This window comes from Castor canadensis, chromosome 3, assembly GCF_047511655.1.
Source record: "Castor canadensis chromosome 3, mCasCan1.hap1v2, whole genome shotgun sequence".
NCBI classification, from domain to species: domain Eukaryota; kingdom Metazoa; phylum Chordata; class Mammalia; order Rodentia; family Castoridae; genus Castor; species Castor canadensis.
In genome coordinates, this window is record NC_133388.1 from 146,590,760 (window position 1) to 146,604,082 (window position 13,323).

The 13,323-nt window shown below is 33.7% G+C and overlaps 1 protein-coding gene across 5 annotated transcripts in view; it reads left to right on the forward strand.

Moving 5' to 3' along the window:
* The window catches only part of Ralyl (RALY RNA binding protein like), a 735,459-nt gene that overhangs the window by 39,389 nt on the left and 682,747 nt on the right, over window positions 1-13,323 (forward strand). The window lies entirely within an intron of this gene.

The window sequence follows — 13,323 nt, forward strand, 5'->3', positions numbered from 1 at the left end:
AAAGAAAAACAAAAAAAAGAGAAGCAGCTGCAATCTTTTTTCCCAGGGCCAGAGGCCAGATATGCCTTGCTGGTTATGCCAGGATTTTCATGGCTATTAGGTGAAATTAAAGGCCGATTTCAGGGTCAGTCTTTCAATTTTATCTGCACCAATGTGATGCTGGTTATTATTTTGGCTAGGCATAATAGGAATTACCCAAGGGTAGCTCCAAGATCTCAAGGAGGTTTCTGGTGTCATGATGCTTAGGAGTTCTGATTCCCTACCTTAGCTGCCATTTTGGATCCTCTTCCATTGAATTTTATTTAGCTGAACATTTCAAAATTTTATGAAAAACAGTAATTTTTTAAGTTTTAAAACTAAACTTTATAATCCAAGTTAAATTCTAATTTCTACATATATTGTTTAAGAACAATTTTCAATTTTGAAAATTTGTTGGACTGTGACCAAGATTAAGTGACTTCTTTCCATGACAGAGGACTTAGAATGTGGGCAATATCATGTAGTGAATTGGTATTGATATCTATTGGTAGATCTGAGCTGATATATTATTAGTGAAAGAATGGAATGGAGTCAAAAAGAAGAGAAATGAAAATAGAGAATCTTGTATGGTAGGCTAGGTATTAGTTCATGAAACTTGTTAAGTTACATGCTTGTGCATGTTTATAGTATGTCTGGGGTGGGTCTCAAGAAAATATGCATTTCTTTAAAGAGTCATGATAAAAGCATTCTAGCTTACAATCATAAAAACATTGTTTATAATTTTTATTAGTGCAGTCTTATGAGTATTGAAGGGCAATTCCACAGATATTTGCTATAGATATTACCAATAAATATACTGTACACATATGTGGAATTATCATAATAAAATTCCCTTATCTATTAAGGAATGCTAGTATAAAAAGAAAAAATGATATATTCAATCAATACTTCCAAAGAAAGTGATTTTCTTCCTCTACAATCAAATTATTTTTCAGGAAATCTTTTTGTCATATCAGAGTTATACTCTGTGGTGCAATTTTCCCCAGACAACTATTCCTTGTGATTCTTCTTTTACCTATAAGGACTGACATTAAGAATTAATTATGAATACAATTGTTACGGTCATTATGAGCCAGGACTCAAAGTTGTAAAAATAAGCTTCATTATTGTAATGTTGACTTAAAAAGCATTTTTTCTCTTTGACATTTAAAATTTTTAGTACTATCATATAAACCATTTGATTATTTAAAAGACATTAATCAAGAATGGCTTTATAGCTGCCACTACTACTTAGCAGACACCTTCACTAGCTCATAGGGAACAGGTATTTAAGTGGAACATACAGATTAGTGAACCACTTTATACAGTGATGAGTGCTTTAAGAAGCACAATAGGGAGCTATCAGGGAGTGAGTTAAACATATACTTCTCAATTTTTGAGTTTTAAGTTCAATTTCTTTGTCTTGAAATGTCGTTTAAACTGTGATGTAAAGGAAAATACAACTTAGCAAAAAGTGTGTGATTGTGGTAGTTAACAGCATGGTACTGGGAGATAAGAATAGAGGGCTATGAAATGAAATGGCAAGAATAAGTCAAGTTAAAAAATTTAAACGTCACCCAGGGTGTATGGATTTTTGTGTATGAATAAACATACAAAATTACCATCCTAGAAGAATTTTGATAGCACTGCTAATCCAGGTAGACTTGATCATAGATAGCTGAGTTAGTACTAGACTCCGGAGAATAAGACTAACCCTGAAAAAAAGGCTATTCATTGACAAAGTCCTGCAAATTTTATGTACAGCTGGAAGAGATTTGAATATTAGACTGCCCTAAACCACCAAATAGAGAAAAACACCTCTGTTTCATGATAGTGTGAAGGAATGCATCATTTCCTATATTAAATTGCAGAAAAATATATGAAGATGATATAGATCCATTTAATGTGGGTGAGGACAATAGCGAAAAACAACAGAACAAGAATGAACAGAACTTCTGCATCTGAAAATTTAATTTATTAGTAAATCTCATGAATTCTTCTATAAATACTGTGGAAAAACAAATGTTAGTGTATAAAAACTTATTTACGTAAGTCTTAAGTTAGTTGTTCTAGTTGTATTACAACTAATTGTCTTGTTATTCTTAGGAAGAATTCTTAAAATTCCATAATAAATGTTTATTTATAAACATTTATAAACATAGTATAATATGAGGAGTCTGGCTAACTTTTTGCCCTCGCTGACCTTAAACCATGATCCCCCCAATCTCTACCTCCTGAGTAGCTGGGGTTACATCTGTGAGCCGCCACCTTGGCCTTGATAGCTAAGCAATCTACCACTTGAGCCATTCCTCAAGTGCTCAGTTGGTAAGTTTATAATATTGAAAAAGTAGTCAGATGTCCTATAGAGTTACATGGGCACAATGAGCACTGTCAAAAAAGGGACACACTTTTAAGGGAAGAGTAATAGTAAAGAGAGTATGATAATAACTGAAGGTGAGGATTAGCAGAGACTTATAAAGATTTTATTTTTTCTATTTTTAAAACAGTTTATGTATGCTTAAGTAAATTTATATAGTTCTATTCTTAAAACATTTCTCTGGTTACATATGCTTAAGAAAATTTATATAGTTCTTTTTATTTCTCACATATTTAAATTATATAAGTATATTTAGAAATATCTCCATAATTGTGGACTAGTTTTAGGTTTTTAAACTGTCTAAGTCATCATTACATCCTTTTCAAGTACACTTCTATTGAATAACTGCCAGGTGACAGGCTCTGTTCATGAGAAGACACCTAAACATATTAGGATTCTGAGTAGGGCTCCTCTTCCTGTCATAGAATTGGAGTGCTCATCAGGACACTGAAACAGAAATATCTCAGTATAAGATCTGTTGACTATATCTGTAGTATAGAAGTTCATTATATGATAAAGTTGACATTGCAGCTATCATTGAAGAAGCTGGATTCTCAAAGGTAGGACTGATAAAAGCAACTAATCACATGGGGAAAAATAAAGGCAGACCGGTACTTCACACCTTATCCCAATATAAACTTCACATTCAGACGCATAAGAAATTTAATTGTAAAGACTGAAAAAAAGAAAATATCCATTTAAAACTTGAGTAGCTTAGAATGAAAAAGGAAGAAAAAAGGGCAAGGAGGGTTGGGAGGATACTAATCTAAATTTTTAAAGACAGCAATTTAAGAAAATTGTCATATCTGCTTTTAGAAAAGAAAGGGAAACAGAAGGGTTTTCAGTAAATGATACCAAAGGCAGAGATTTAAAAAGTAAAGACAAAGTTGAATACATAAACTTTGGAATCTGACTTCTGTGCCACCTGGCCAGAGCTCTCTGCTCTTTCTTTTACAGTGTCTAGTCTTTCCTTTTTCTTTCAATAAAACTTTTCTACTGCTTTGCCTAAAAAGAAAAAGAAACTTGAAAACTTTTCTACTGTGAAATGTATGCATTTTGAAAGAAAAATAAATATGAAAATTGTTTTCAACATAGTGAGAGATGAATGAGTAATTTGGCCAATAAAATATTCAAATGTATTCAGACTTGGTAGTAAAATACAAATTAAAATGAAAATGAGATGTCACTTTAGCTTATCTATCAAAGTCTATCTTTTAAAAGTTAATATTCAGTTTTGTCCTTAAGGAGTGAAAATGGGCATTTTAAAATGCTGTAGTGGGCTTATAAATTTAAATTCTAAATTGTAGCTTAGTAATATGTATCAAATCTAGCTAAGGTATATTTTAAAGATGTATGTGAATATCACAATGTATCCCCCTGTATAATCATATGTTTATAAAAAGGCTTTATAATATATAAGTAATTAAGCATATTGTATACACATATCATAATATATCCTTAAGGAATAATCCTACAAGTTAATAAAAATAAGGTTTAATAATAGCATTTCATAAAAAATCATTAGTATGAAAACACTAGAAGGAAGTTTAATTTCTACCAGAAAGGGATTAGCTAAAAACTGTAATATAAATATGATATTATGTAGTTATATTATAATGTAATAATATTATAACTGTTCTTATGATTAGAAAATATTATAATATTGCATAATACAGCCATTAAGACAGAAAAAATACTTTTATGAACGTGGGAGACATGAGTTCATGTATTGTAGATATCTCTTCGGAATTAGATTCTAAGTAATTTATTTTCTTCATTTGGATTTTTATTTTTGATGTGTTTTTATATTCAGAGAGAGATAAAAGGTTTAATTTTCAAGGGAAAAATAAGCAGGTGCACTTTGTGGAGATATTTTATTACTGTGGCAGGTCTGCATTGTGGTTAGACCTGTGACACTATATCAGTTGTAAGGGAGCTAGACCCATTCTAAACTGAAAGCACATAACTCAGTCTAGTTTTTGCCTGCTTTAGTTTGAGAACAGAATAGAGTTCGAACTAATCTTTGCAATTTGAGATTTCCAGCAGAAGGAAGAATGGCATTGCTTTCTTCTTACCACCATGCCACGTCCATTCTTGAGTCCCTCAAACTCTGACCTTTTATGTGAACTTTCCCTTACTGCTCACCAAGTCCCACTAATTTTTCCATTTTTTCACTCCACTTGAACCAAAATCATCATGTTTTGTGTACAGATAGTGTAATAATTTAAAAAAACTTATTAGCATTTAATAGTCATACAGGAGGATACATTGTGATAGTTACATATGTGCTTAACATATATCTTAATTAGATTCACTTCCTCCATCATTCTCCTGCAGCCCTCCTCCCCCTGCAATAACTTGACATTGGTCTTATATTCCTTCTGCCTTTCTTTTCATTTTAACATCACTGCTAAAATGCTTGAAAATACCACATTTTAACTCAAACTCTTTTAGTTACAATGTCTTACCTGTTATAAGGTGGCTTTATTTATTTATCTTATTTATTTTTGGTGCTTCAGGTATTGACTATGAAAGCTGTAGTGAGATGACCAGCTTTGCATTTTCAGTTGTCTATAATATCCTGCTACATCTTTGATTGCTTTGCCTTTATTTCCTATTTTTTCATGGCTCTTTTTTGTAGCACTCTATGGAACAAAGTATGAACAGAAGTTTCATAAAAGAAAGTTACATAACTCCCCTAATTTTCAGTCAATTAGGAATTTTTGGAAAAAGTCCACAGTTAAATTGCTCATATACTCTCAAGAATCTAGTCATTGCTAATTACTCCTCTCAGCTCAGCCATTTCCTAGCTTTGGCAGGTTGTCCCATTTGTCCATTTGTCTGTTGATTCATCTAAAAAATGGAATTTTTTTTTTTCTGAAAGCTCTGTAAACATTTTCTATATGTTTGTCCTAATCTATGTAGTAAAATGACATGTGGATAGGAATACCATTTTTGAGTGATTTTTACTTCATTGTAATGTTCTTTCCTTTCTGTCCAGCTTTTCAAAATTTCAAACATCTCTTTTGGTTTTGCTTTTTTATTCTATATATGTCTGTTTTAAAATGTTTTTATTATTATTGTACTGGGGGTACATTTGTGACATTTACAAAAGTTCTTACAATACTTCATAGTTCAATTCACCTCCATCATTCCTGGAACAGTTTCAACATGTCTTATTTTTATGTTTACATACATGTGTGAAATCAAGAGTACATACAACCTGATTTTGTTTAAGAGTTTATCAACTTGCAAAATTTTAGAAATAATAGTAATCTTGGTTTATTCTAAGCGGCTTTTCTCCTTTTTGTCTATTTTGAATATTTTATGGCATTTTCATTTAATGTTTATATTTTAATTTTTAAAATTTAATTTTAATTTAAATTTTATTTAACTATGATATAAATTTACTTACAGTTAATTAGAATGCAATTTCATTTCATTTTAAGAATTTGTACAAGTTTTAAAATATTCAGATGATGTTAAAATATAGATGAAAAATTCAGCTAGGCAAATTGGTTAAGGGCAACTGAACTGCTTCAATAACAAGTGTCTGTTATCACTGTCCTTTTCCTACAGTAGAAGACTTTGAAATCTGTCCTTTTTTTTTCACATTGCCATGTATGAATCTTTGAAAGGTACAAAGTCACCTTCTATTCTGATTTTGAGCCTGTTCTCCTATTTGTATTAAACAATTTTTCACTATAATAGTTTGAAGACAACTAGAAGCTATGATGACTAGAAGATAGCATCAGAATGTCCAGCAAAATATGATATAAAAATTACATTAATCAAAGAAATTCAGAAATGCAAACTCCAGTATTAACAGCTTACTTCATCAGTGATGCTGGTACCTGAACACAGTATCTGATCATTAATAAAACTTTAAATATTTTATTACCAACTCAAATGGGATGAAGCTAGAATGATGTGAAGTAGCAAGTGCTTTCTGATGAATTTCTTAGGTATTAGCACATGATTTCAATTATTTAAAGCTGTGCTTGTGTCTGTGCTGCATAGTTTATTAGATGGTTCTGGTAGCTGGTGTTTTCATTTTCATTAACTTTCAAGAAACTTTGGATTTCCTCTTATTTCTTCTATGCCTCACTGATCACTGAGCAATGTGTTGTTCAGCCTCCAATTATTTGCAAATTTTCTGCTGTTGAGTTCTAGTTTTATTACATTGTGATGAAATAGAATGCAGGGGGTTATATCTATTTTCTTATATTTGCTGAGGCTTGCTTTGGGCCTTAAAATAGGATCTATTTTGGAAAAAGTTCCATGGGCTGCCATGAAGAATGTTGTCCAGTGAAATATTCTGTAGACATCAATTAGGTCCATTTGATCTATGGTGTCTTTTAGTTCTAGGATTTCTTGTTTGGATGACCTATCTATTAGTGACAGAGGGATATTAAAATCTCCCACTACCACTGTACTGGAGTCTAAATGTGCTTTTAATTCCTTTAGTGTATGTTTGATGAAATTGGGTGCACTGACATTGGGTGCATATAGGTTGATAATTGCTATTTCCTTTTGATGTGTTGCCCCTTTTATTAGTATAAATTGTCCTCCTTTGTCTCATTTGAAGTCTATTTTTTCTGATATAATTATTGGTACTCCTTCCTCTTGGTAAATCTTTGACCATTGACTTGGTAAATCTTCTTCTAGCCTTTTACCCTAAGCCAGTGTTTATTTCTGTCAATAAGATGGGTCTCTTGTAAACAACAGATTGTCAGAGCTTCCTTTTTAGTCCAGTTTGCCAAACAGTGTGTTTTGATAAGGGAGTTGAGTCCATTGCCATTCAGTGTTAATATTGATAGGTATGTGGTGATTTCCTGCCATTTAGTTGTTTTTGTTGTTTAAGGATTTGATTTTGTGCAGCCAAATGAATGCTACTATCTGATTCCTTGTCTTTTCTTCTCCTGTGGTTTTATACTTCTTGTCCTCTCCAGGTTTTGCTTGCTTTCATCTTCTGTGTGAAGAAGTCCTTGTAGAATATTCTGTAGTGATGGCTTCATGGTCATATTGTTTTAGTCTCTGTTTATTGTAGAAGCCATTTATTCCTCTATCAATTTTGAATGATTTTTTGCTGGGTAGAGTGTCCTAGGGCTGAAATTATTTTCCTTCAGTGCCCAAAATATCTCACTCCATGCCCTTCTTGTTTTTCAGGTTTCCGTTGAGAAATCTGCTGTTATTTTGATGTGTTTGCCTTTATACATTATTTGTTTATTCTTTCTTACAGCCTTCAATATTCTTTCTCTGTTCTCTGTGCTTATTGTTTAATGATCATATGCCATGGGGAGGTTCTATTTTGATAAAGTCTGTTTGGTGTTCTGGAGGCTTCCTGTACCTGAATGGGCAAAATTTTCTCAAGATTTGGGAAGTTTTCTGTTATTATTTTATTGAACATATTATGAATCCCTTTGACTTGCACCTCTTCTCCTTCAATGCCCATAATTCCTAGGTCAGTGAGTTCTTGCATATTTCTTTCACAGCTCTTGAGTTATTTGACCAAGATTTCTTCTGTTTTTTCTTTAATTTCTATTGTATCTTCGAGCTCTTAGATTATGTCTTCCACTTGTTCTAGTCTGCTGGAGGGCCATCCATTTTTGGTTTTAGTATGTCTTGAAATTCTGGTAAACTGAATAAGGGATGTTGACTTACCACCAGTAAGAGGAGTATTGACTGAGCTTGGCAGGGAGGCAATGGGGAAGATTGGAAAGAGATGAAGTCACATGCCTAGAAGGTTGTAGTGGCATGGCATGAGTAAAAAGAGGAAGATCTGAGAACTCCTCCCATGAGGTTTAACACATCTAAATGGGAAGAATGACAGTAGGCAGAAAGCATACAGCATGGAGGCAGCTGCTGACTCTCAGTCTGTTAATTCCACTTGTATAATCAATGCACTGAATTGCATATTGTCTTGTTTTATGACAATCTATAGCATGTCTTGATTCCTGTTACAAGATGTAGCTGAGAATTAGAGGTTCTCTTATGAGCAATGATATTTTCCTGAGGCTGGCAAAGTGGACACCACATCACAGACACCACATTGCCCTGTAGTAGGCAGCACCTTTCTCTCTTACAGGTGCTGATGAACAGTACATCAAAATGGAGCAGAGGCTACACTATCACATTGCTGGTGTTTCTTCTCCTGACTATAGTTTGACAATTCCATAGTTAGTAGATGTATAGAAAGTATCTTTAAAAATGAAAATGTTTCCATGAGAGATAAGGGCACATTTTCCCCAATTGAACATTTATATAGTTTATAATTCACTCATAAACAATTCAAATAAAACATACTCTGATATTTTGATAAATATAATTGAGTCCCTTCATGCATTAAATACATTTGTTCTAATTCCAACAAAACAAGTTGAATTATAACATGTGCATATGAAAAAATATACTTCATATAATAATAGAAGTAATAGCATATTATAATAATAGTAACAAGTAGCACTTTGTGTTTACAGTGGACTTGGCAGTGCTCTTAGTCTTTACATGTGTGAGCTTATTAAATCCTCATGGCATGTATCACATAGTAAATTATTGTTCTCACTGTACAGATGAGAAAACTGAGGTACAGTGAAATTAATACATTCCTGAAATCACTCAGCTAGAAGCTGCCAAAATTCACACTGAGGCTTTGGTATGTGTGTCAAAGTACCAAATTGTATTTTGTCTTTCTATTCCAGATGCTTTTTATGTTGTAAAGGTGACAAGCCACAAAAGAAAAACCTATATTTTAAATGATTGCTGAGGAATCAGTAGATTATATTCCAGGAGTAGTATGAGTATTCAGTCTTTTTTTTTTATTGCTCAGGATTGAACTCAGAGCCTTGCCTGTTGTCTATCAATTGAGCCATGTCTCCAGTCCTTTCATTTTAGTTTCTGTTTTCAGATATGGTCTCCCACTAACTTTGCCTGGGCTGGCCTTGAATTATGATCCTCCTTTTTCTGCCTCCTTGAGTAGCTGGGATTACAGACATGTGCCACCATGTCGGGCCAAAAATGTATAGTTTTAAGATAAAAACTATACATGTAAATAGCTTAAAAATAAAACCATGATGACAAGATTATGAAGATAAGTAATAGACACTGACTCTATTTCTCCATGTATTAAAAGGGGACAATTTCTATTAATATTTCTTTCAATATGTACCTGCATCTATGAAAACATATAGGTATACTGCTCATTTCTGTTTGACAAAGTATACCTATATGTTTTCATAGATGCAGGTACATATTGAACAAAGCAAACACTTTGTTCTCTTAAACACACACATAAACACATAAACATGAATGTGTGGATGAATTCTTGTGTTCACACATACAAGTACTTTTCCCAACACATCACATCACAGTTTCTGGTGGACGCATTGTCATTATGATTGCAAATATTTCTTTTTTTCTCTCTCTTTAAGGTTTCAGTTTCCCCTCAATTTGATTTTTCTTCCAGTTTATGTTTTTCTTTTCTTTTTTTTTTTTTTGTATTTTTCATGTTAGAGGTTCTTTCTAATGTCTGATAATCTTTCATTATGTACATATCTAAGAGTCAGATACTAAAAAGCTCTATGGTCATGGTATGGGGATTGGGAGATGGAGAGAGAAAGCAATGGGCTGACAAGCTGCTAGATTTCCTTCATTGTACCAGAAGCTTGGACAGAAATCTTTATGGATTTGGTTTTCCAAATATCATTATTCAGAGAGTGCTTCTTCAAGGTCTACTAGATTTTCCTAAGTGGAACACTAGAGTTTTTGATCTAGGAAAACTCCACCCATATTGTGCAAGCTAGGTGGGAGAAAATTGCTAAGGATTCCAGGGTTGATATATAGATTTTTCTTAATTTCTCACCCTTTGCCACCATGCCTATATGCACAGTTTGCTTAATGATTTAATTTCTCTCATCATTGTCCTTTGCTGTACTGAGTGGCCTCCAGTCTTTGGTCTATCAGAGAATAACCCTGTTGCAGGTAAGATATTCCCTCACAGTGGCATGAGAAGTCCCCATTCGACCATAAGGAATTTGGAGAGTATGTACTTCTCTTTGCTGTTTCACTTTGACATCATCCTTACTCAGCTCTGTAACCCAGTTGTTCTTCTAAGATCTTTCTATCAATGTAAGTGGATGTGTGTCTCTTGGTCACCCTTCTTGTTCTTCATTTTCATATTATCTATGTGGTTTAAATTTTTTTTCTTTACTATTATCTTAGTTACTTTGGAGGAGAGATAGGAGAAGAACATGTATATTCACTGTACCAAAATGAAATAGAAGCACATATATATGTATATATATACACACTATGTTTCTTATTTCCTGCATACTTCCTTATAAGTCTATGAAATATCAAGTTAACTGATAGTAATATCGATTCAACTAAGATAAAGTATCTTACCAACAAGGTTGACTCATAAGGCTTGTATTTTTCTTTGATTCCCAGGAAGAATAAATGAATATGAAAATAAAGGGTTTCTAACTTTTAATTAAGAACCACTTTTAAATATTCTTTCTCTTTTGTTTCTATGTTTCATGTAACTTATTTCCCAAGCAAAGTGCATATATGAAGCTGTGTACCACTTGTTTTGTTTTCTCTTTTTATATTCATGCAAATATATAGCCAGCTTCTGAGCAGTATGAATAGCCAGAATTGTCTCACAGGACAAGGGTCTCTCTCTTTTTTTTTTTTATTATCAGTTTCAATGTCATTTTTATCACTTTCCGTTAAGTCATTCTGAAGTTTACCAAACTTCTCTTGACAGCTTTTTCAAAATCTTTCCTCCCTGCAGCCTCATAACTACTAAAATAGTTTTTTCTTGGTTAGGGCAGCCCCTCACTTTTCTTTGTTACTAACGCAATTGCCTCAAAACCTATCTGCTTCAGACAAAAATGATGCTTACTATTTCTCACTTTTGTAGATTACAAATTCAGACACAGCATAGGAGCTATGGCCTGTCTGATGTGACTAGGGATCATCTAAAGAATCAAAGGATGGGAGCTGGAGTCATATGAAGTCTCCTTCACTTAAGTCTGAAGGTAGACTCTCACTGTTCCTTGGGACCATGAAGAACTGTGAAAGAGCTAAGATTTTACCTGACATGTAAGCTCACATGGCTGCTGGCAGAAGACATAAGAGTTCTGAGTCAGAGATGAAAGAGTTTATTAATTAAGGCACAGCAGGCAACATGCTTTTCAGGTTTACATTTTGACTATTGCCCTAAGTCCTATGTAGGGAACATGGAGTAACTTGGGTGGATATCACACGTGTAGTCAAGGTTCCCCACAGCTGAAAACCATGGGCTTAGGAAATTTCAATCTTTCCAAGGGGCTGAAAACCTCCCCAGCCTTTTCATCAAAGAGTCACATTCCCTTCATTCTTTAGCTAACAGACTAACCCTTGCTCCAAAGGGACATACTGTCTGTCTTCCAAAATGCTTTACTGAAAACCATCCCTTGAAAGGTAATCTGAAACAGCCATTGTCTCTACTTGCAAGACATGTAGAAACAAAAGAGACTCATTTAGAAGTCTCTTCCAATGAAAAGAAGAAGATAATGGGCTTTGAAAAATTAGCAGCTCTAGAACCTTATCTATTAGGACATACTGATAAATAAACAAATAATTTTTACCAGGGTGTAGTTAAGTATAGAGGAACTCACACTTCTTGTATTAATAGCCTATAGACAGACTTACAAATTCTCCTTAAAGGTCCTTTTTAAATTTTTTTTATTTTATCATTTCTACGTTTACTCACACATTGTTTGAGCCACCTCACCCACCCCTCCCTGCCCACCACCACTCCCAGGCAGAACCTGTTCAGCCCTCTTGATCTCCAACTTTGTTGAAGAGAAAACATAAAAGATAATAAGAAAGACATAGTGTTTTTGATAGATTGAGATAAAGATAGCTATACAGAGAGAATTGTAACACTGCTTCCATGCACATGTGTATTGTAACCCAAATGGATTCACTTCTATCTACTTTTTGGTTCCCTTCCCATAGTGGCCTCTGTCAGTTTAAGATTACTATATTTGCTCCACTACAGTGAACACATCAACCACATTCAAGTTTAGGTTTCTTTCCCTTTTCCTCCCATGCGTGTTCTCCCTTAGTGTGTGACCAATGTCCAATAATATTACTGTATTTGTTTTAGATCTATAGTCTACATATGAGGGAGAACAAGTGATTTTTTGGCCTTCTGAACCTGGGTAACTCCACTTAAGATGCTGTTCTCCAGTTCTATCCATTTATGTGCTAATAACAAAATTTCATTCTTTTTTGTAGCTGAATAAAATTCCATTGTGTATATATATCACATTTTCTTAATCCATTCATCGGTACTGGGGCATCTTGGCTGTTTCTGTAGCTTTGTTATTGTGAATAGTGCTGCAATAAACATGGGTGTGCAAGTGCCTTTGAAATAACCTGAGTTGCATTCCTTTGAGTATATCCCTAGGAGTGGTATTGCTGGATCATATGGCAGATCTATGTTTAGATTTTTAAGAAATCTCCATATTGTTTTCCAGAGTGGTTTTAATAGCTTACTTTCCTACCAGAAGTGTATGAGGTTTCCTTTTTCCCTACATCCTTGCCACCATTTGTTGTTGGTGATGTTTTTGATGATAGCTTTCTAACAAGAGTGGGGTAGAATCTTAGTGTGGTTTTGATTTGCATTTCCTTTATGGTCAGGGATGGTGAGCATTTGTCCATGTGTTTTTTGGCCAGTTAGACTTCTTCCTTTGAAAAAGTTCTTTTTAGTTCATTTGCCCACTTCTTTATTGGTTCATTGATTTTTGGGGAGTTTAGTGTTTTGAGCTCCCTATATATTATGGTTGCCAATCCTTCATAGCCTATATACTATACATTGATGTATAGTCAGCAAATATTTTCTCCCACTCTGTTGATTGTCTGTCCTTTCTCTTAGT